The sequence below is a fragment of the Lissotriton vulgaris genome, chromosome 8 (assembly GCF_964263255.1).
Source record: "Lissotriton vulgaris chromosome 8, aLisVul1.2, whole genome shotgun sequence".
Lineage (NCBI taxonomy): Eukaryota > Metazoa > Chordata > Amphibia > Caudata > Salamandridae > Lissotriton > Lissotriton vulgaris.
In genome coordinates this window covers 1,575,141,440-1,575,164,237 of record NC_141696.1, presented here as the reverse complement: position 1 = coordinate 1,575,164,237, position 22,798 = coordinate 1,575,141,440, and the positions used below count along the sequence as shown (strand labels likewise).

The following is a 22,798-nucleotide window of genomic DNA, read 5'->3' as shown; positions in this document are numbered from 1 at the left end:
CTTCGATCATCCCAAGAAGGTACATTCTATAGGGTACAAGAAAAACGTATGATTTCTATTTATTTATATTGCGCTGTGTTCACTAAATATGACTTCAGGGAACTATTGATGCCTGGAAACCTAGCCCGTTTTGCATAAACGGTAACCTTGGGCGTAGTTCGCGAAGTAGCGCTACACGTAGCTACGCAAAATGCACTTCACACTACGCAAGCTACGCGCAGCAATACATGAACTGCATAGTACCCTGTTCGCACTGTGCAAGATGCCGTGTTCCATGAATGCACAGTGCGGACAAGCATCCGGCACTGTGCAATCATTGAAAACAGCATCTTGCACAGTGCGAGCCGTAGTTTTCTTCCGCTCAAGCAGATTTTTACTCGAGCAGCTGCTTTCTCAATGCGGACTGGTAGTTTCTCATCACGGGCGATCACGAGCATACGCGACCACTCGCAATGAGAAACCTGACCTCCCCGCGTTGAGAATCTCGCCAGGAGGTTTATTTTCTACACTCGCGATCGGCAACTTGATGTTGCCGATCGCCAACAAAGAAAAAGTCTCGCCAGGATGTCATTTGCTTGCTCGCGGTTGCCAACTTGACGTTGAGGACCGCGAGCAAGCAAAAAATGACCGAAAAGTTGCCCAAACTTTGCAAACTACGCGAGTGCAGCGTAGGGCTTTGCCCAGGGTTAATAAACGGTAAACAAATCACATTTACAGAACTGCAGTCTGCATTCAGAAAACGAATATGTGATTTTGTGTAAAATACTAAAAGCTGAAAGGAGGACAATGTGAGTGCTGAGAAGTTCACTTTGACATTTAAAGATGCAGATGGCACACTTATGCACATCTAGAGGATACTAAATATTCCAGTCACCCCTGGTGGCGGGATGCACAGACAGGCTGTACAGTACCATGGGCCTCTTGGGGCTATACTTCTCCTTGACTGAAATCGTCCTCTATTTTTCTCTCTTAATTACTCCCATCTGAATGGCCCTGGGATGAGTAACATCACAAGGATGAGAGGCTGACGCAGCCTATTTCTACAGACTAGACATGGATGTTATATTTGTACAGCACAAACCTAGCCAAAATGCACCGCAGCACTGTACATGGTCAAAGACAGGCATAAAGCGAGGAGGCAGGGTTATAGATGGTAAATGTACAGAGATGAAGTGTCCTTTAAAGAGGTGCCTTTCAACACTTTCCTGAATTGGGCATCTTTGGAAGGCCTGGGCGGAACTCGTGGAGTTTCACTCAACGGAATTCCATGAAGTTACCAATAAACTTCACAAGATTCCATGAAGTTCTGCGAGTCTGGAGTTTTAGTACGTTGTACTGCTTGCGCCGATTTATAGTGCTGGGAGGGTGTCTTGCGCTGTAAAATCAGCATGAACAGCACAAGGGGCGGCTGGTGACATTTGAAAGTGGTGAGGCGTAAACTAATTTGCATATTGCACCGCAGCGATCGAGCGCAGCGAGCGAGCCCGAACCACCTTGCATCCACCCATCTATCCACCCACCCACCCTGCATCCATACATCATTCATTCATGCATCCACCCATCCATCCATCATGCATCCACCCATCATGCATGCATGCATCCATATATCATTCATACATCCACCCATACATCCACCCACCCATCCTGCATCCATACATCATTCATTCATGCACCCACCCATCCATCCATCATGCATCCACCCATCATGCATGCATCCATGCATCCACCCATCCATCCACCCACCCACCCTGCATACATCATTCATTCATGCATCCACCCATCCATCCATCATGCATCTGCCCATCATGCATGCATGCATCCATACATCATTCATGCATCCACCCATCCATCCACCCAACCATCCTGCATCCATACATCATTCATTCATGCACCCACCCATCCATCCATCCACCCATCCATCCATCCATCATGCATCCACCCATCATGCAAGCATCCATCCATACATCATTCATGCATCCATCCATCCATCCACCCATCCATCCATCATGCATGCACCCACCCATCCATCATGCATCCACCCATCATGCATGCATCCATGCATCCATCCATACATCCATACATCCATACATCATTCATGCATCCACCCACCCTGCATCCATACATCATTCATTCATGCATCCACCCATCCATCCATCATGCATCCACCCATCATGCATGCATCCATCCATACATCATTCATGCATCCACCCATCCATCCACCCAACCATCCTGCATCCATACATCATTCATTCATGCACCCACCCATCCATCCATCCACCCATCCATCCATCCATCATGCATTCACCCATCATGCATGCATCCATCCATACATCATTCATGCATCCATCCATCCATCATGCATCCACCCATCATGCATGCATCCAAGCATCCATCCATACATCCATACATCATTCATGCATGCATCCACCCATCCATCCACCCATCCTGCATCCATACATCATTCATTCATGCATCCACCCATCCACCCACCCATCCATCCTGCATCCATCATTCATGCATCCATCCATGCACCCATCCACCCACCCATCCACCTAACAATCATTAATGCACCCACCCTGCATCCATCCATCATTCATGTATTTTTATGACCATATAAAAATAAATGATGGACTCTAACAAGCCTTTAGGATCGATGTTGAAGGATGTGCCAGTTTACATATTAAATCACCCCTACCTTTTTATGCTGGAAACCTTCTACCGCCCATGTATTTGCCATCCTGTAAGCCCTAGGTATGTACTATACAAATTCACATACAAACATACACCAACATGCATGCAATAATAAATGCATATATCATGCTATTCCGCCTCTACCGTTTGTTAACATTTTGAAATTTTATAACCTTAGTTCAAAGAGTACATTATATTTGTGGTGACAGTTGTTAACTTATTTTCTGTAAAATGTTTATAAAATGAAATCTGTTGAAGGCTGTTGTTGCAACTATCAAAAAAGAAATTCTGAGAATTTTTACATTTCCAAAACCCCATGCCGTGAAATAAACGGGTGACCTGGAATAGACGCACACATTTCTGCAGCAGATGCTTTAACACACTGAACTATCATAATCTCAAGTCATTTGTGCAAGCTAGCTTACTGGAACACCGAAAAACACACACTCTTATCTTGCTGCCGGTCCCGCACATGTCACAGGCTCACAGCGCCCCTGGCCAATCCTGGCGCAAGGGGCATAGGTACCCTCTTGCCCTCAGCTCGCCCATTAGGGCTCCTGATGGCCATGCGCAACGCCGCCAAAACACAAGTGCGCATGCGTGGGCACGGGTAAAAATTCACCCTCCGTCCCCACGCATGCGTACTTGTGTTGCCGTCTGTACATCATGTCAATGAATCAACATGACGCCCGCCCGGCGGTCTGACGTCATGTTGATTCATTGACATGATTGTCATGAGGGAGCTGCGGGCGGCGTCGGGCAGGGGGGGCTACGCCCCCACGCCCCAATGGACGAACCGCGCCTGAACAGCACCAAGCGGCGTGCCAGAAGCTCTGCTTCCTTCTTCCACTAGAGTAGATTTTTTTCTCGAGCGGCAGGTTTCTCAATGCGAGTGGAAGCGACTTGCTGCAACCGCCTGCATTGAGAAATCTTGCCGGGAGAGGGTCTAGCGCTCGCTCGCCAACTTAATGCGTGCCAAGCTGAGCATGCCAAGGACAAAACTCAATGAACTCCACAGAAGGAGCGGAGTTTACCGCCGACCCCTAATCTTTGTGGGTCTGATGGATGAACGCATGTTATTCCCGATCCTGGGTGCATAAATGGCAAAGGCCTGTTGTCTTGTTTTTTACTGTTTGACACTTCTTCGTCGGTAGTCTGATGTTGTCCTGGCTGATGATGAGCTGGAAGCCACCAGGGACGGTGAGCTTGTCTGCAAGATAAGTGTGGATGCTGCTTGCAATGGCTTTGTAAATCAAGGTCCGGTGTAGCTTACGATGTGGTCAGTCTTGAGAGCTTCTTGGAAGACGCCATGAGTGATGCATTGATGATGGAGAGCACGGGTGAGAAAACTTCCCCGGACAGAGCTTCAATAAAGTACGAGGCTAAGACTTCATCTTCCAGTGGCTTTGAGGGAGAGGAGTATGTAGGTGAGATCTGCAAGAGATAGGACTTTCAGCAATGACCAGTGCGGGATTTTATGAGGAGTGAGTTGAAGAGGAGAACAAGCGTGGTGTTCCCATATGCTGTCAGATTTCCTGTATTTTTCACTGAAGAAGAGGGTGATGGCGTTGCAATAGTCTGAAGAGTGTGGGATGGGAGGGTCGGGTAAGGGTTGATGCAGAGTTTGATTGTCTTAAAGGGTTTTCTCCTTCCGTTGGTGGCTGCACCCATGGTGTTGGTACAGTACTTTACTTTGGTTGATGTGATGAGCTGTGGGTGTGTCATGTGGCGGATCTTCAGTATCCTGAGGTCATCAGGAGTTCTGTTTTTCTTCTATTTTGTTTCCTCTCTGCCGGTGAAGCATTTGTCCGTGAACTCTGTAGAGTACCAGGCCGCTGAAGGATTGGTCTTGCACTTGCATGTTTTAGTTGGTGCGTGGATGTTCACATAGTTTTTCCGAAATTGTTGAAGTCATTTCGATGGGTGTTGGACGTGGAGCTGCCCGGGAGAGAGATGAGTTCCAGCTTTAGGTTGTCCATAGAGAAGTCTGTGACAGATCTCTAAATGTTTGGTGTTTTCTTCTGGGTGGACCTTGGTTCATTGGTAGGAGCCTGAGCAGTGAGATAGGGATGGCGAAGTGATTGGCGAAGTGATTGGTCCAGTCCAGGGGTTTGGGTGAATTGTTGGTAATGTTGAGAAGACAAGGCCGAAGATGTGACATTGGAGTGTGTTGGGTGTGTGTTATGCTATACTACGCTGAGTGAATCAATTAGGTTAATGAGCGTGTGTCCGTTGTCTTGTTTTCTTTGAGCTCGTGTTGTCTAAGAGGTTGAAGTCATCAAAGACGCTGGTGCGGGCATGTCGAATTTACGAGGTGGCGAGGAGATCCAAGAATTAGTTACTGAAGTCCTTGTTCTGCCCGGAGGCCTCCGGTGTCTTTTCAGTAGCATCATGTAGATGTGTGTTACTTGGCTGACTAGGGTAGGGTATAGGACCAGGAGGAGGCATGGATGACAGGAAGGCCTCCTCCCTTCATATGTGTGCGGTCCATACAATGGATTGTCAATAAAGATTCCCCGTTGGGTGAACCTCTAAGCTAACCTCAGTTTAGAACACGCACATAAAGAATCTATGCAAAAATCACAACTTAGGAGCAGCAAATGATATAACCGATAAAAAATGTACATTTTATTTTGATATATTAAAAACAAGGTTAAAAAACAAGGTTAAACAAGCATTTACAATGCAACGGTTTCGCCTTTGGAGAAGTTAGAGCTATTGGCATTGTAAATGACAAAATGTGTATTTATGTGTTGGGTTTGAAAACAGATAAAAAATGGCATTCACACACGCACACACTCGGGATCCCTCATGTGTAGACAGCGGGTGAGATCGTTGGTGTTTTCAAATATAGAAGAAATGGGCAAAATGGAAGATTTTACTAAATGTGAATCTTTCCTAGTACTGATAAGATCCGTGAAATGTGTTTCCCTTCACTTATAATTTCCTGCTCATTTCTTTTGCGATACATAATATCCTCAAACAACAGAGCCTTCAAGGAAGCCTGAATTAATTTCATCCCAGAACCAACAATAAGCAACATCTGTCTCTGTCTTAGGCAACGAACATTTGGTATGACCATACTGACGTGGCAAGAAAATTTCTATGTGGCTTGACCCACACGTAATCTTTGGCATGCCGGGATTAATCACAACAAGAAGAAACATGAACTTAATCTGGTGTGACCATCACATCTTCTCTTTGCATAACAACTTTGCAACTTGAAAAGCCCCAGCAGAAGTGACACGAAACTATGTCACCTACAGGCACCTTAAGAAATTAAACCTTTCAGCCCTTGAACATATCTCACTGAGACCTCATCTAACAAGCAATTAACACAGATAGCTAATGTCTACAACTAGCCTTCTAATGGCTCCAGCAAATACCAAAGAGGGCGTTCACTGACACAAAACACAGAATAAGGACTCCTAAGATAAATGAAATGATAAAGAAGCAAAATAAACAAGAATGCCCCAATTGGTTCTTCACTGGTAGCTAGCTCCGCTTATGACTATTATGCTAGTCTGTAATATTCTATTATCTAGCAGGATGACTCAATGCGTTGAACATTCGACACAGACAAATGTAGCAATCTGAAGGTCATAAATTTGAATCCAAGGAAGACAGACTCGGTTTACCTTCTATCTGGGGTTACTAAATAGGCAACAGTTAAATATGTTATTCACAACACTTACAAATGGCAAAAGTATGACAGTAAACACTATATAAACAAATTATTTTCTGAGCTGGAAAAAATTGTGATTGTGTCTTTCTGAAACCGGAGTTGGGACCATATAATAGAATCGTTCCCACTCTGCTTGCTCAATGTTGTTTGTTTGCAGAACATCCTGCATAACACTGCGCTGCTTGTTTAGCAAACACACCCAGCTTACCTGCAAACAGGTGCTAGATAGCTTTGCGTAGACAAAGCGTAAAGCTTTTTCAGAGTCTGGGCTGAGAACAAATTTACCACACACTTGATATCTGCTTCATCAGATGCACTGGTGTGTAAAATCCCTGTGCTTTTTTTCCAATTCTGTACCTGACTACACCTACCCATAATGATATATCAGAGTGCATCAGTTACCTACGGATTCTATGACATGAAACAAGACAAGGTCTACAGCTTCATTTGTCAGAGAGCTCCTGGATGGCTTAATGCAACATAATACATCACCCAATATGCCATCATAGTAGTCATCAACAAAAAAACCTTAGTCGGCAGCAGGAAGAGATGGGAGCCAAAACGTGTGCTATATAAAAACCTCATAACATAACCTGAGCCTAACCACAAAGTTAACGAAGTAAAAGATTTCTTTCAATTGCACATACGACGGGGGAGGAGATTTCTTCCCAGAACAGGCATGACCTAGCTAAATGGCCACACACCTCATACTCTCCCCATTGTAAAGGTGACAGCCACACTACCTAAAACTTGATTACATCTGACCAAGGGGCAATTACTTCACTACAAATGGACGTACCCCATTCTAAACAAAGATTCACGGGTTAAAGATGAACAAAGCATCTATCACGCCTGGCGTGCAACTTATTGGGCAATCTATGACAACACCCCTGAACTACTTGTTGACAAAACAATCCTTTGACAGTTAAGGATTTCAATGTAACAAAACTGGCTTATTGTGTACCATATGGTCTAAAACAGCTGAAAACAAGGTGTAAAAGGAAAGTCTGGGACTGCAAAAGTGTTATACTGTACCCAATGAAGTGACTTATTATCAGCACACTCGCCTAGCAATAATGTCCCAAAAATGACAACTAAAGATAAAGTGATTAACCTACCTATGCGATTATGTTAATACTCACTTCAAAAACGGGTAAACACCGCCTACTGCGTGGTAAACCCATCTAAACCTGACTGGTCTCTACCTTATAACGGTGGCTCCGCTTTACTGGGGGTGACCTAAAAAGTTTGAACTTTACTAAAGGGCGTTATAGATAGCACATATGACTGAAACACAGGGACCCTTTCCCAACATAAAGCCAGTGGCGTAACGAAACATGAGGGGGCCCCCCTGCAAACTACATGGAGGGGGCCCCCCTCCCATCCTCCATGCCTGTCTAGAGCTTTCAGGCCAGCGACCCGCCACACTGCAGGGGATGCGGGCGATTGTTACGCCACTGTCACCAATGCAGCCGTTAATAGTAACAGTGGATGGTGGAGTTAAAGGTTGGGCGTAGTCTGCCAGCAGGCTATCATAGGTGGTGGTCCATTCATTACAGGGTCACTGCCATCAGTAGGCCGGGGAAGTTTGCCCATTTTTAGTTGGGTTTCCTAATGCAGACTCCTGTCATGATATACAACATCGGGCCCACTCATCGTTTAGTTTTGGCAAAAGTGCATTCACTGCTCTTTCCTGTTTCCGTTTTAAAACATTGGACAAGGCGACAATGCAGTATTTTAAAAGCAGATATAACTACAAAGAGCACATTTTGATAATACATTTTTATTTTTATTAGACAATAGCAATCTTAAGAGGCATTGCATAGCTTCATACACACTTTGACCCCAATTTCATCACAGTCTCTCTCTCTCTGTCAGTCAGTATCTCTCTTTCAGTCAGTCAGTCTATCTCTCTCTGTCATTCAGTCTCTCTTAGTCAGTCACTCTCAGTCAGTCAGTCCCTCTCTGTCAGTCAGTCTCTCTCTCTGTCAGTCAATCTATCACTCTCTGTCATTCAGTCTCTCTCAGTCAGTCTCTCTCAGTCAGTCAGTCAGTCTCTCGCTCTCTATCTGTCTGTCAGTCAGTCTCTCTCTGTCAGTCTCTCTCAGTCAGTCTCTCTCAGTCAGTCTCTCTCAGTCAGTCTCTCTCAGTCAGTCTCTCTTAGTCAGCCTCTCTCTCTGTCAGTCAGTCTCTCTCTCTCAGTCAGTCTCAGTCTCTCTCTCTGTCAGTCAGTCTCTCTCTCTCAGTCAGTCTCTCTCAATCAGTCTCTCTCAGTCTGTCAGTTTCTCTCTCTTAGTCAGTCTCTCTCTCTGTCAGTCAGTCTCTCTCTCTCTGTTAGTCAGTCTCTCTCTCTCAGTCAGTCTCTCTCAATCAGTCTCTCTCAGTCTGTCAGTTTCTCTCTCTTAGTCAGTCTCTCTCTCTGTCAGTCAGTCTCTCTCTCTCTGTTAGTCAGTCTCTCTCTCTCAGTCAGTCTCTCTCAGTCAGTCTCTCTTAGTCAGCCTCCCTCTCTGTCAGTCAGTCTCTCTCTCTCTCAGTCAGTCTCAGTCTCTCTCTCTGTCAGTCAGTCTCTCTCTCTCAGTCAGTCTCTCTCAATCAGTCTCTCTCAGTCTGTCAGTTTCTCTCTCTTAGTCAGTCTCTCTCTCTGTCAGTCAGTCTATCTCTCTCTGTTAGTCAGTCTCTCTTTCTCTGTCAGTCTCTCAGTCTCTTTCTCTCTCTGTCAGTCTCCCTCTCTGTCAGTCAATCTCTCTCTCAGTCAGCCAGTCTCTCTCTCTCCCAGTCAGTCTCTCTCTCTCCCAGTCAGTCAGTCTCTCTCAGTCAGTCTCTCTCCAAGTCAGTCTCTCTCCAAGTCAGTCTCTCTCTGTCAGTCTCTCTGACAGTCAATCAGTCTATCTCTCTGTCAGTCAGTCTCTACTGTCTCTCCATTCTCTCTCTCAACTCTGTCCACTCTATCTCTACTGTCTCTCTCTCCACGGTCTCTCCTCTGTCTCTCTCTCCACTTTCTCTCTCCACTCTCTCACTATCTCTCTCTCCACTGTCTCCCTCCACTGTCTCCCTCCACTGTCTCCTTCCACTGCCTCCCTCTACTCCCTCTCTCTCCACCCTCTCCCCCTTCTCTCTCTCTACTTTCTCTCCACTCTCTCTCCACTCTCTCTCTCCACTCTCTCTCTCCACTCTCTCTCTCCACTCTCTCTCTCCACTCTCTCTCTCCACTCACTCTCTCTCTCTCTCTCCACTCTCTCTCTCCACTCTCTCTCTCCACTCTCTCTCTCCACACTCTCTCTCCACTCACTCTCTCCACTCACTCTCTCCACTCACTCTCTCTCCACTCACTCTCTCCCCACTCACTCTCTCTCCACTCACTCTCTCTCCACTCACTCTCTCTCCACCCACTCTCTCTCTGCTGTCTCCCTCCACTGTCTCTCTCTCCACTGTCTCTCTCTCTCCACTGTCTCTCTCTACTCTCCACTCTCTCTCCACTCTCTGTCTCTCTCTCCACTCTCTGTCTCTCTCTCCACTCTCTCTCTCTCTCTCCACTCTCTCTCTCCACTCTCTCTCTCTCCACTCTCTCTCTCTCTCTCCTCTCTCTCTCTCTCTCTCTCTCTCTCCACTCTCTCTCCCTCTCTCTCTCTCTCCACACTCTCTCTCTCTCTCTCTCCACTCTCTCTCTCCACTCTCTCTCTCTCCACTCTCTCTCTCCACTCTCCACTCTATCTCTCTCCACTCTCTCTCTCCCCTCTCTCTCTCTCCCCTCTCTCTCTCTCTCTCCACTCGCTCTCTCCACTCGCTCTCTCCACTCGCTCTCTCCACTCGCTCCCTCCACCCGCTCTCTCCACTGTCTCTCTCCACTGTCTCTCTCTCCACTCTCTCTCCACTCTCTCTCTCTCTCTCCACTCTATCTTTCTCTCCACTCTTTCTTTCTCTCCACTCTCTCTCTCTCCACTCTCTCTCTCTCCTCTCTCTCTCCACTCTCACTCTCTCTCCACTCACTCTCTCTCCACTCACTCTCTCTCCACTCACTCTCTCTCCACCCACTCTCTCTCTGCTGTCTCCCTCCACTGTCTCTCTCTCTCCACTGTCTCTCTCTACTCTCCACTCTCTCTCCACTCTCTGTCTCTCTCTCCACTCTCTGTCTCTCTCTCCACTCTCTCTCTCTCTCTCCACTCTCTCTCTCCACTCTCTCTCTCTCCACTCTCTCTCTCTCTCTCCTCTCTCTCTCTCTCTCTCTCTCCACTCTCTCTCCCTCTCTCTCTCTCTCCACACTCTCTCTCTCTCTCTCTCCACTCTCTCTCTCCACTCTCTCTCTCTCCACTCTCTCTCTCCACTCTCCACTCTATCTCTCTCCACTCTCTCTCTCCCCTCTCTCTCTCTCCCCTCTCTCTCTCTCTCTCCACTCGCTCTCTCCACTCGCTCTCTCCACTCGCTCTCTCCACTCGCTCCCTCCACCCGCTCTCTCCACTGTCTCTCTCCACTGTCTCTCTCTCCACTCTCTCTCCACTCTCTCTCTCTCTCTCCACTCTATCTTTCTCTCCACTCTTTCTTTCTCTCCACTCTCTCTCTCTCCACTCTCTCTCTCTCCTCTCTCTCCACTCTCACTCTCTCTCCACTCTCTCTCTCCACTCTCTCTCTCCACTCTCTCTCCACTCTCTCTCTCTCTCTCCACTCTATCTTTCTCTCCACTCTTTCTTTCTCTCCACTCTCACTCTCTCTCCACTCTCTCTCTCCACTCTCTCTCTCCACTCTCTCTTTCTCCACTCTCTCCAGTGTCTCTCCATGCTCTCTCCATTCTCTCTCCACTCTCTTTCTCTCCACTGTCTATCTCCACTCTCTCTCCACTGTCTACTCTCTCTCCACTGTCTCTCTCCACTCTCTCTCTCTCTAGCCACTCTCTCTCTCCACTGTTTCTCTCCACTGTTTCTCTCCACTCTCTCTCTCTCCACTCTCTCCCACTCTCCCTCACAAAGTAGTGTGCGTTCCATGGGTGTCCGCAGAAATGTGTCCAGGGGGGGGCACATTTTTAACTTCATCACCATCCCCCTTGCACCCTTCTCTCCTCTGCCTTGCACCCTTCTTGCCCTCCCTCTTGCACCTTTCCCCCCTCCCCCTTGTATCCTTCTCCCCCTCCCCTTGTACCCTAGTCCACCTCCACCTTGAACCCTTTTCTACCTTGCACCATTCTCCCTCTGCCTTGCACCCTTCTCCCCTCTGCCTTGCACCCTTCTCCCCCTCCACCTTGCACCCTTCTCCCCCTCCGCCTTGCACCCTTCTCTACCTTGCATCCTTTTCCTCTCTGCCTTGCACCCTTCTCCCCCTCCGCCTTGCACCCTTCTCCTCTCTGCCTTGCACCCTTCTCCCTCTGCCTTGCACCCTTCTCCCCTCTGCCTTGCACCCTTCTCCCCCTCCACCTTGCACCCTTCTCCCCCTCCGCCTTGCACCCTTCTCTACCTTGCATCCTTTTCCTCTCTGCCTTGCACCCTTCTCCCCCTCCGCCTTGCACCCTTCTCCTCTCTGCCTTGCACCCTTCTCCCCTCTGTCTTGCACCCTTCTCCCCTTTGCCTTGCACCCTTCTCCCCTTTGCCTTGCACCCTTCTCCCCTTTGCCTTGCACCCTTCTCCCCTTTGCCTTGCACCCTTCTCCCCTTTGCCTTGCACCCGTCTCCCCTCTGCCTTGCACCCGTCTCCCCTCTGCCTTGCACCCGTCTCCCCTCTGCCTTGCACCCGTCTCACCCTCCGCCTTGCACCCTTCTCTACCTTGCACCCTTCTCCTCTCTTCCTTGCACTCTTCTCCCCTCTGCCTTGCAACCTTCTCCCCTCTGCCATGCACTCTTCTCCCCCTCCGCCTTGCACCCTTCTCTACCTTGCACCCTTCTCCTCTCTTCCTTGCACCCTTCTCCTCTCTACCTTGCACCCATCTCCCCTCTGCCTTGCACCCTTCTCCCCTCTGCCTTGCACACTTCTCCCCCTCCACCTTGCACCCTTCTCCCCCTCCGCCTTGCACCCTTCTCTATCTTGCACCCTTCTCCTCTCTTCCTGGCACCCTTCTCCTCTCTGCCTTGCACCCTTCTCCCCTCTGCCTTGCACCCTTCTCCCCTCCGCCTTGCACCCTTCTCCCCTCCGCCTTGCACCCTTCTCTTCTCTGCCTTGCACCCTTCTCCCCTCTACCCTGCACCCTTCTCCCCCTCCGCCTTGCACCCTTCTCTACCTTGCACCCTTCTCCTCTCTTCCTTGCACCCTTCTCCTCTTTGCCTTGCGCCCTTCTCTTCTCTGCCTTGCCCACTTCACCCCTCTGCCTTGCACCCTTCTCCCCTCCACCTTGCACCCTTCTCCCCTCTGCCTTGCACCCTTCTCCCCTCTACCCTGCATCCTTCTCCCCCTCCGCCTTGCACCCTTCTCTACCTTGCACCCTTCTCCTCTCTTCCTTGCACCCTTCTCCTCTTTGCCTTGCACCCTTCTCTTCTCTGCCTTGCACACTTCACCCCTCTGCCTTGCACCCTTCTCCCCTCCACCTTGCACCCTTCTCCCCTCTGCCTTGCACCCTTCTCCCCTCTGCCTTACACCCTTCTCCACTCCGCCTTGCACCCTTCTCTACCTTGCATCCCTCTCCCCCTCTGCCTTGCACCCTTCTCCCCTCTGCCGTGCACCCTTCTCCCCTCTGCCTTGCACCCTTCTCCCCTCTGCCTTGCACCCTTCTCCCCTCTGCCGTGCACCCTTCTCCCCTCTGCCTTGCACCCATCTCCTTTCCGCCTTGCACCCATCTCCTCTCTGCCTTGCACCCTTCTCCTCTCTGCCTTGCACCCTTCTCCTCTTTACTCTGCACCCTTCTCTTCTCTACCTTGCACCCTTCTCCCCTCTGCCTTACACCTTTCTCCCCTCTGCGTTGCACCCTTCTCTTCTCTACCTTGCACCCTTCTCCCCTCTGCCTTGCACCCTTCTTGGCCCCCCCTTAACTTCCCCTGCGGACGCCCACATGGTGCTTCTAACAACAGTGCTTACCTGAGGGCACCATTTTGCTGCCTCGTCCCTTCTCATGTGAGCTTTGCCCTGGAGAATACTCTGTCTGGGGGCCCCCACTCCCACCCTTGTCAGGGTCCCGAGCACTGCTCTGTGCTGCCTCCTGCTCTTGCTCTCTGAGGCCCCCACCTCAGCCTTGTCCCTGTCTCTTCTCTTCTCTTGTGGGGTGGGCTTTGCTTATGGAGAGGAGAGCGTTGGGGCCGGGCTCCGAGCTGCCTCAGAGGGGAAGTGGAGAGTGCTGTCTCTGGGGCCCCCACCCCACCCCATCCTTGTCCCTGTCTCTTCTCTTCTCTTGTGGGGTGGGGCCCCCAGACCATCCTTGTCCCTGTCTCTTCTCTTGTGGGGTGGGGCCCCCACCCAATCCTTGTCCCTGTCTCTTCTCGGTGGGGGCCTGTCCCTGTCTCTTCTCTTGTGGGATGGGGCACCCACCCCATCCTTGTCCCTGTCTCTTCTCGGTGGGGGCCTGTCCCTGTCTCTTCTCTTGTGGGATGGGGCACCCACCCCATCCTTGTCCCTGTCTCTTCTCTTCTCTTGTGGGGTGGGGCCCCCACCCAATCCTTGTCCCTGTCTCTTCTCGGTGGGGGCCTGTCCCTGTCTCTTCTCTTGTGGGGTGGGGCCCCCACCCCACCCCATCCTTGTCCCTGTCTCTTCTCGGTGGGGGCCTGTCCCTGTCTCTTCTCTTGTGGGATGGGGCACCCACCCCATCTTGTCCCTGTCTCTTCTCTTGTGGGGTGGGCCGGGCCCCCACCCAATCCTTGTCCCTGTCTCTTCTCGGTGGGGGCCTGTCCCTGTCTCTTCTCTTGTGGGGTGGGGCCCCCACCCCACCCCATCCTTGTCCCTGTCTCTTCTCAGTGGGGGCCTGTCCCTGTCTCTTCTCTTGTGGGATGGGGCACCCACCCCATCCTTGTCCCTGTCTCTTCTCTTCTCTTGTGGGGTGGGGCCCCCACCCAATCCTTGTCCCTGTCTCTTCTCGGTGGGGGCCTGTCCCTGTCTCTTCTCTTGTGGGATGGGGCACCCACCCCATCCTTGTCCCTGTCTCTTCTCTTCTCTTGTGGGGTGGGGCCCCCACCCCCTCCGTGTCCCTGTCTCTTCTCTTGTGGGGTGGGCTTTGCTTATCAAGAGGAGAGAGTGGGGGCCGGGCTCTGTGCTGCCTCAGAGGAGCAGTGGAGACTGCTGTCTCTGGGGCCCATCCTTGTCCTGGGCCGGCTCTGACTGAAGAGAAACAATGTTGATACTTTGTTTCTCTTCAGTCAGAGGGAGGGGGTGAGGGGAACGGATCAGGCTGCACCTGCTTCAGACACAGAGGGAGAGAGGCTTGCTTCAGCGCAGGCCTCTCTCACAGCCCTCAGAAGAGCTGAGGCCGCCGGGCCCCCTGGGGGCCCCCTTCATTAACTGTAGAGAGTGAGGCCCCCCCCCGCACTGCGGGGTCTGCGGGGGCGTTTGTTACGCCCCTGCATAAAGCCGGACTTTCAAACAGTGACAGTCATAATAACAAAAGTGCAGGCATGCCTCACATGTAATTCAACCTTTCCGTTACCTGCTGGGAGGGCAGCTCTACGTGCAGGGATAGTGCTGAAGAGCTGGGGAGAACCCCGACCGGGGCGGAGGAGGTGCCTGACAGTTCCTTTCTGCCGCCAGCTCCGCCAGGGAGCACCGCGGAGCTCAGCATCCTGTGCACGAGCCTCGCATCCCGAGTGACACAGCACTTGACAGCAGGGCTCGGGGGAACACGGGACGAGCAACAGAGCAGAGGGGCCCTCAGCAGCAGGCAATGCTGCGGCCGCCCGCCGTTAGCGCACCAGCACCCAACGCTGCGGGCGCCCGGCTCCCATTGGCAGTAGAGAGCCGACAAATTCCGGGGGCGTGGCTTGCCAAAGAAGAACGACAAAAGAGAAATAGAAGCTAAAGGAGGGCGAGTGGGTAACGTTTACGGCCACCCAGGTAAGTTAAAAATGCTAATTCAACAAATGGCGCAATCATGATGAAAAAATTCAGTATAAATAATATATTATTAAAATCTCTCAAATATTTGAAAAGTTCTTGTTAATATGTAGTGAAAACTCCACTTTAAAGAGGCGTAAACATATTGATATATACGGGATACAAATTCAATAAACGTATCATTATTCCTACACTAGGGTTGCTAGCTCGCTTTTTAGGTCTCGGCTTCGAGACCTATTGTCACTAAGTTCACTCTCAACGGAGCCAGAGCGGTGAACGAGCGCCGATTGCATCTCGTGGACGAGCATGCCGAGCCTCCTGGAGCCGTGCACATCTCTTGCTCCACATTCACACTCACGGAAGCACACACTCACGCACGCGCACACACACACACACACACACACACACACCCTCCCTCTCTGCCCACTCCCTCTCTGCCACCCCCCCTCGAACCCCACTCACCAGGCTCTTTCCTCGCAGCAGGTCAGTCATGGCAGCAGGCAGACTCAGTGTCTTCTCCGGGGATCTTCAGCTAATGTGCACGCCCACGCTGCGTCTCGTGCGCGCCCGCCACGCTGTTTCGCGCCTGTTGATCCTCAGCTTGTTGCTTACAGCCAGTGGGTTGAACTTGAATGTACTCGACAAAATATCCTTATATAACTAAAAAGTGAGCATCATCTTCATCTCACGTTTGTAAAGGTAACCATGAACACCAATTGTGTTAAGAATATATTGAATACGATAGATCACCTTCCACTCGCCCATACATATACTTTAAATTCCTTATTCATATTATTAGAACAAAGCAACGCAGAAGATAATTTTTGGTTGTCTGTGGGTGGGGAGATGGGGTTAGCACTCTCTGCCCTCTTTTCCTATCATTGACTCTTTGGCGCCTATAGGAAAAACCCAAGCTGCTTATACTTTAGAGGAATTCTGCATAAGGATTATTATAGTGTGAGTGCAGAGTGCGCACAGTTCAGAGTGCGCAGAGTTCAGAGTGTGAAGTAGTGAGTGCAGAGTGAGTGAGCAGAGTGTGAAGTAGTGAGTGCAGAGTGAGTGAGCAGAGTGTGAGTGCAGAGTGTGAAGTAGTGAGTGCAGAGTGAGTGTGCAGAGTGTGAATGCAGCGTGCAGAGTTGAGTGCAGAGTGTGAGTGCAGAGTGTGAGTGCAGAGTGTGAATGCAGAGTGTGAGTGCAGAGTGTGAGTGCAGAGTGTGAGTGCAGAGTAGTGAGTGCAGAGTAGTGAGTGCAGAGTGTGAGTAGTGAGTGCAGAGTAGTGAGTGCAGAGTGTGAGTAGTGAGTGCAGAGTGTGAGTGCAGAGTGTGAGTAGTGAGTACAGAGTGCAGAGTAGTGAGTGCAGAGTAGTGAGTGCAGAGTAGTGAGTGCAGAGTAGTGAGTGCAGAGTAGTGAGTAGTGAGTGCAGAGTAACGAGTAGTGAGTGCAGAGTAACGAGTAGTGAGTGCAGAGTAGTGAGTGCAGAGTAGTGAGTGCAGAGTAGTGAGTGCAGAGTAGTGAGTGCAGAGTAGTGAGTAGTGAGTGCAGAGTAGTGAGTAGTGAGTGCAGAGTAACGAGTAGTGAGTGCAGAGTAACGAGTAGTGAGTGCAGAGTAACGAGTAGTGAGTGCAGAGTAACGAGTAGTGAGTGCAGAGTAGTGAGTAGTGAGTGCAGAGTAGTGAGTAGTGAGTGGTGAGTAGTGAGTGGTGAGTAGTGAGTGCAGAGTAGTGAGTAGTGAGTGGTGAGTAGTGAGTGCAGAGTAGTGAGTGCAGAGTAGTGAGTGCAGAGTAGTGAGTAGTGAGTGCAGAGTAGTGAGTAGTGAGTGCAGAGTAGTGAGTAGTGAGTGCAGAGTAGTGAGTGCAGAGTAGTGAGTGCAGAGTAGTGAGTAGTGAGTGCAGAGTAGTGAGTGCAGAGTAGTGAGTAGTGAGTGCAGAGTAGTGAGTAGTGAGTGCAGAGTAGTGAGTAGTGAGTGCAGAGTAGTGAGTGCAGAGTAGTGAGTAGTGAGTGCAGAGTCGTGAGTAGTGAGTGCAGAGTAACGAGTAGTGAGTGCAGAGTAACGAGTAGTGAGTGCAGAGTAGTGAGTAGTGAGTGCAGAGTAGTGAGTGCAGAGTAGTGAGTAGTGAGTGCAGAGTAGTGAGTAGTGAGTGCAGAGTAGTGAGTAGTGAGTGGTGAGTAGTGAGTGCAGAGTAGTGAGTGCAGAGTAGTGAGTAGTGAGTGCAGAGTAGTGAGTGCAGAGTAGTGAGTGCAGAGTAGTGAGTAGTGAGTGCAGAGTAGTGAGTGCAGAGTAGTGAGTAGTGAGTGCAGAGTCGTGAGTAGTGAGTGCAGAGTAATGAGTGCAGAGTAGTGAGTGCAGAGTAGTGAGTGCAGAGTAGTGAGTAGTGAGTGCAGAGTAGTGAGTAGTGAGTGCAGAGTAGTGAGTAGTGAGTGCAGAGTAGTGAGTAGTGAGTGCAGAGTAATGAGTGCAGAGTAGTGAGTGCAGAGTAGTGAGTGCAGAGTAGTGAGTGCAGAGTAGTGAGTGCAGAGTTGTGATTAGTGAGTGCAGAGTAGTGAGTAGTGAGTGCAGAGTAGTGAGTGCAGAGTAGTGAGTGCAGAGTAATGAGTGCAGAGTAGTGAGTAGTGAGTGCAGAGTCGTGAGTAGTGAGTGCAGAGTAGTGAGTAGTGAGTGCAGAGTAATGAGTGCAGAGTAGTGAGTGCAGAGTAGTGAGTAGTGAGTGCAGAGTAGTGAGTAGTGAGTGCAGAGTAATGAGTGCAGAGTAGTGAGTAGTGAGTGCAGAGTAGTGTGTAATGAGTAGTGAGTACAGAGTAGTGAGTAGTGAGTACAGCGTAGTGAGTGCAGAGTAGTGAGTAGTGAGTACAGAGTAGTGAGTAGTGAGTGCAGAGTAGTGAGTAGTGAGTGCAGAGTAGTGAGTAGTGAGTGCAGAGTAGTGAGTAGTGAGTGCAGAGTAGTGAGTAGTGAGTGCAGAGTAGTGAGTGCAGAGTAGTGAGTGCAGAGTAGTGAGTGCAGAGTAGTGAGTGCTGAGTAGTGAGTGCAGAGTAGTGAGTAGTGAGTGCAGAGTAGTGAGTGCAGAGTAGTGAGTGCAGAGTAGTGAGTAGTGAGTGCAGAGTAGTGAGTAGTGAGTGCAGAGTAGTGAGTGCAGAGTAGTGAGTGCAGAGTAGTGAGTAGTGAGTGCAGAGTAGTGAGTGCAGAGTAGTGAGTAGTGAGTGCAGAGTAGTGAGTAGTGAGTGCAGAGTAGTGAGTAGTGAGTGCAGAGTAGTGAGTGCAGATTGCAGAGTAGTGAGTGCAGAGTAGTGAGTAGTGAGTGCAGAGTAGTGAGTAGTGAGTGCAGAGTAGTGAGTGCAGAGTAGTGAGTGCAGAGTAGTGAGTGCAGAGTAGTGAGTATTGAGTGCAGAGTAGTGAGTAGTGAGTGCAGAGTAGTGAGTAGTGAGTGCAGAGTAGTGAGTGCAGAGTAGTGAGTAGTGAGTGCAGAGTAGTGAGTGCAGAGTAGTGAGTAGTGAGTGCAGAGTAGTGAGTAGTGAGTGCAGAGTAGTGAGTGCAGAGTAGTGAGTAGTGAGTTCAGAGTAGTGAGTAGTGAGTTCAGAGTAGTGAGTAGTGAGTTCAGAGTAGTGAGTAGTGAGTGCAGAGTAGTGAGTGCAGAGTAGTGAGTGCAGAGTAGTGAGTAGTGAGTGCAGAGTAGTGAGTGCAGAGTAGTGAGTAGTGAGTAGTGAGTAGTGAGTGCAGAGTAGTGAGTAGTGAGTGCAGAGTAGTGAGTAGTGAGTGCAGAGTAGTGAGTGCAGATTGCAGAGTAGTGAGTGCAGAGTAGTGAGTAGTGAGTGCAGAGTAGTGAGTAGTGAGTGCAGAGTAGTGAGTGCAGAGTAGTGAGTGCAGAGTAGTGAGTGCAGAGTAGTGAGTGCAGAGTAGTGAGTGCAGAGTAGTGAGTAGTGAGTGCAGAGTAGTGAGTGCAGAGTAGTGAGTGCAGAGTAGTGAGTAGTGAGTGCAGAGTAGTGAGTAGTGAGTGCAGAGTAGTGAGTAGTGAGTGCAGAGTAGTGAGTAGTGAGTGCAGAGTAGTGAGTGCAGAGTAGTGAGTAGTGAGTGCAGAGTAGTGAGTAGTGAGTGCAGAGTAGTGAGTGCAGAGTAGTGAGTGCAGAGTAGTGAGTGCAGAGTAGTGAGTGGTGAGTGCAGAGTAGTGAGTAGTGAGTGCAGAGTAGTGAGTGCAGAGTAGTGAGTGCAGAGTAGTGAGTAGTGAGTGCAGAGTAGTGAGTAGTGAGTGCAGAGTAGTGAGTAGTGAGTGCAGAGTAGTGAGTGCAGAGTAGTGAGTAGTGAGTGCAGAGTAGTGAGTGCAGAGTAGTGAGTAGTGAGTGCAGAGTAGTGAGTAGTGAGTGCAGAGTAGTGAGTAGTGAGTGCAGAGTAGTGAGTAGTGAGTGCAGAGTAGTGAGTGCAAATTGCAGAGTAGTGAGTGCAGAGTAGTGAGTAGTGAGTGCAGAGTAGTGAGTGCAGAGTAGTGAGTGCAGAGTAGTGAGTGCAGAGTAGTGAGTGCAGAGTAGTGAGTGCAGAGTAGTGAGTAGTGAGTGCAGAGTAGTGAGTGCAGAGTAGTGAGTGCAGAGTAGTGAGTAGTGAGTGCAGAGTAGTGAGTAGTGAGTGCAGAGTAGTGAGTAGTGAGTGCAGAGTAGTGAGTAGTGAGTGCAGAGTAGTGAGTGCAGAGTAGTGAGTAGTGAGTGCAGAGTAGTGAGTAGTGAGTGCAGAGTAGTGAGTGCAGAGTAGTGAGTGCAGAGTAGTGAGTGCAGAGTAGTGAGTGGTGAGTGCAGAGTAGTGAGTAGTGAGTGCAGAGTAGTGAGTGCAGAGTAGTGAGTGCAGAGTAGTGAGTGCAGAGTAGTGAGTAGTGAGTGCAGAGTAACGAGTAGTGAGTGCAGAGTAACGAGTAGTGAGTGCAGAGTAGTGAGTGCAGAGTAGTGAGTGCAGAGTAGTGAGTGCAGAGTAGTGAGTGCAGAGTAGTGAGTAGTGAGTGCAGAGTAGTGAGTAGTGAGTGCAGAGTAGTGAGTAGTGAGTGCAGAGTAGTGAGTAGTGAGTGCAGAGTAGTGAGTGCAGAGTAGTGAGTAGTGAGTGCAGAGTAGTGAGTGCAGAGTAGTGAGTAGTGAGTGCAGAGTAGTGAGTAGTGAGTGCAGAGTAGTGAGTGCAGAGTAGTGAGTGCAGAGTAGTGAGTGCAGAGTAGTGAGTAGTGAGTGCAGAGTAGTGAGTGCAGAGTAGTGAGTAGTGAGTGCAGAGTAGTGAGTAGTGAGTGCAGAGTAGTGAGTAGTGAGTGCAGAGTAGTGAGTAGTGAGTGCAGAGTAGTGAGTGCAGAGTAGTGAGTAGTGAGTGCAGAGTAGTGAGTAGTGAGTGCAGAGTAGTGAGTGCAGAGTAGTGAGTAGTGAGTGCAGAGTAGTGAGTAGTGAGTGCAGAGTAGTGAGTAGTGAGTGCAGAGTAGTGAGTAGTGAGTGCAGAGTAGTGAGTGCAGAGTAGTGAGTAGTGAGTGCAGAGTAGTGAGTGCAGAGTAGTGAGTAGTGAGTACAGAGTAGTGAGTACAGAGTAGTGAGTAGTGAGTAGTGAGTGCAGAGTAGTGAGTAGTGAGTGCAGAGTAGTGAATAGTGAGTGCAGAGTAACGAGTAGTGAGTGGTGAGTAGTGAGTGGTGAGTAGTGAGTAGTGAGTAGTGAGTGGTGAGTAGTGCGTGGTGAGTAGTGAGTAGTGAGTGCTGAGTAGTGAGTGCAGAGTAGTGAGTGCAGAGTAGTGAGTGCAGAGTAGTGAGTGCAGAGTAGTGAGTAGTGAGTGCAGAGTAGTGAGTAGTGTGCAGAGTAGTGAGTGCAGAGTAGTGAGTAGTGAGTGCAGAGTAGTGAGAGTAGTGAGTGCAGAGTAGTGAGTGCAGAGTAGTGAGTGCAGAGTAGTGAGTGCAGAGTAGTGAGTGCAGAGTAGTGAGTGCAGAGTAGTGAGTAGTGAGTGCAGAGTAGTGAGTGCAGAGTAGTGAGTAGTGAGTGCAGAGTAGTGAGTGCAGAGTAGTGAGTGCAGAGTAGTGAGTGCAGAGTAGTGAGTAGTGAGTGCAGAGTAGTGAGTAGTGTGCAGAGTAGTGAGTGCAGAGTAGTGAGTGCAGAGTAGTGAGTGCAGAGTAGTGAGTAGTGAGTGCAGAGTAGTGAGTAGTGAGTGCATAGTGAGTAGTGAGTGCAGAGTAGTGAGTAGTGAGTGCAGAGAAGTGAGTAGTGAGTGCAGAGTAGTGAGTGCAGAGTAGTGAGTGCAGAGTAGTGAGTGCAGAGTAGTGAGTAGTGAGTGCAGAGTAGTGAGTAGTGAGTGCAGAGTAGTGAGTGCAGAGTAGTGAGTAGTGAGTGCAGAGTAGTGAGTGCAGAGTAGTGAGTACTGAGTGCAGAGTAGTGAGTAGTGAGTGCAGAGTAGTGAGTAGTGAGTGCAGAGTAGTGAGTAGTGAGTAGTGAGTGCAGAGCAGTGAGTGCAGAGCAGTGAGTGCAGAGCAGTGAGTGCAGAGCAGTGAGTGCAGAGTAGTGAGTGCAGAGTAGTGAGTGCAGAGTAGTGAGTAGTGAGTGCAGAGTAGTGAGTAGTGAGTGCAGAGTAGTGAGTAGTGAGTAGTGAGTGCAGAGCAGTGAGTGCAGAGCAGTGAGTGCAGAGCAGTGAGTGCAGAGCAGTGAGTGCAGAGCAGTGAGTGCAGAGCAGTGAGTAGTGAGTAGTGAGTGCGGAATGCAGAGTAGTGAGTGCAGAGCGAGTGTGCAGAGCAGTGAGTGCAGGTGCAGAGTGGTGTGTGCTGTTGAGTGCAGAGTGGTGTGTGCTGTTGAGTGCAGAGTGGTGTGTGCTGTTGAGTGCAGAGTGGTGTGTGCTGTTGAGTGCAGAGTGGTGTGTGCTGTTGTGTGCAGAGTGGTGTGTGCTGTTGAGTGCAGAGTGCTGTGTATTGGCAATGTAAATGACAATGCCATCTATTTATGATTTAAAGAAAAAAAAGAAATGTCATGAGCAATGCCAATAGCTCCACCTTTAATGATGCCGAGACCATTGCATTGTAAATGCTTGTTTTATTATGTGGTTTCCACATACCTAACTGTAGTGGATGTACTAAACATGAAAACAGCTTTTAAGATGGCCACCATAATTCCAAAGCTGTCCCGAAGATGCTATACCTGTGTCCTTCTTTTGTATCCATTAGAGAGCGAGACTTGCATCCTCTACCTGCCACTTTAAGTACATCTACATGCGAAATCAGGGGCGTGGAAAAGAAACTCGTCTCGGCTTAGGGCCGACCAATCAGCTTTAAGTATTAAATCAGAGGCCAGACCCTTGGACTTTAGTGACAGTAAACAAGCGACTTTGGGGCGGGGATAAAATGAAGATTTGAAGTTGGTGATTGGACAATAAGAGTGACGCACAGATCTAAACCGGTCGTAAGCACTACCCTTATGTCATTTTATTTAAAACTAACATGTGATGCCGCCCTAAAGCGGATCACGTGAATTTGATTAGGAAGTACCTAATCAGGC

At 49.6% G+C, this 22,798-nt stretch overlaps 1 protein-coding gene across 1 annotated transcript in view; it reads right to left on the bottom strand.

Annotated features, from left to right (window-relative positions):
- UBASH3A (ubiquitin associated and SH3 domain containing A) overlaps positions 1-22,798 on the bottom strand; it is a 281,915-nt gene that overhangs the window by 29,251 nt on the left and 229,866 nt on the right. The window lies entirely within an intron of this gene.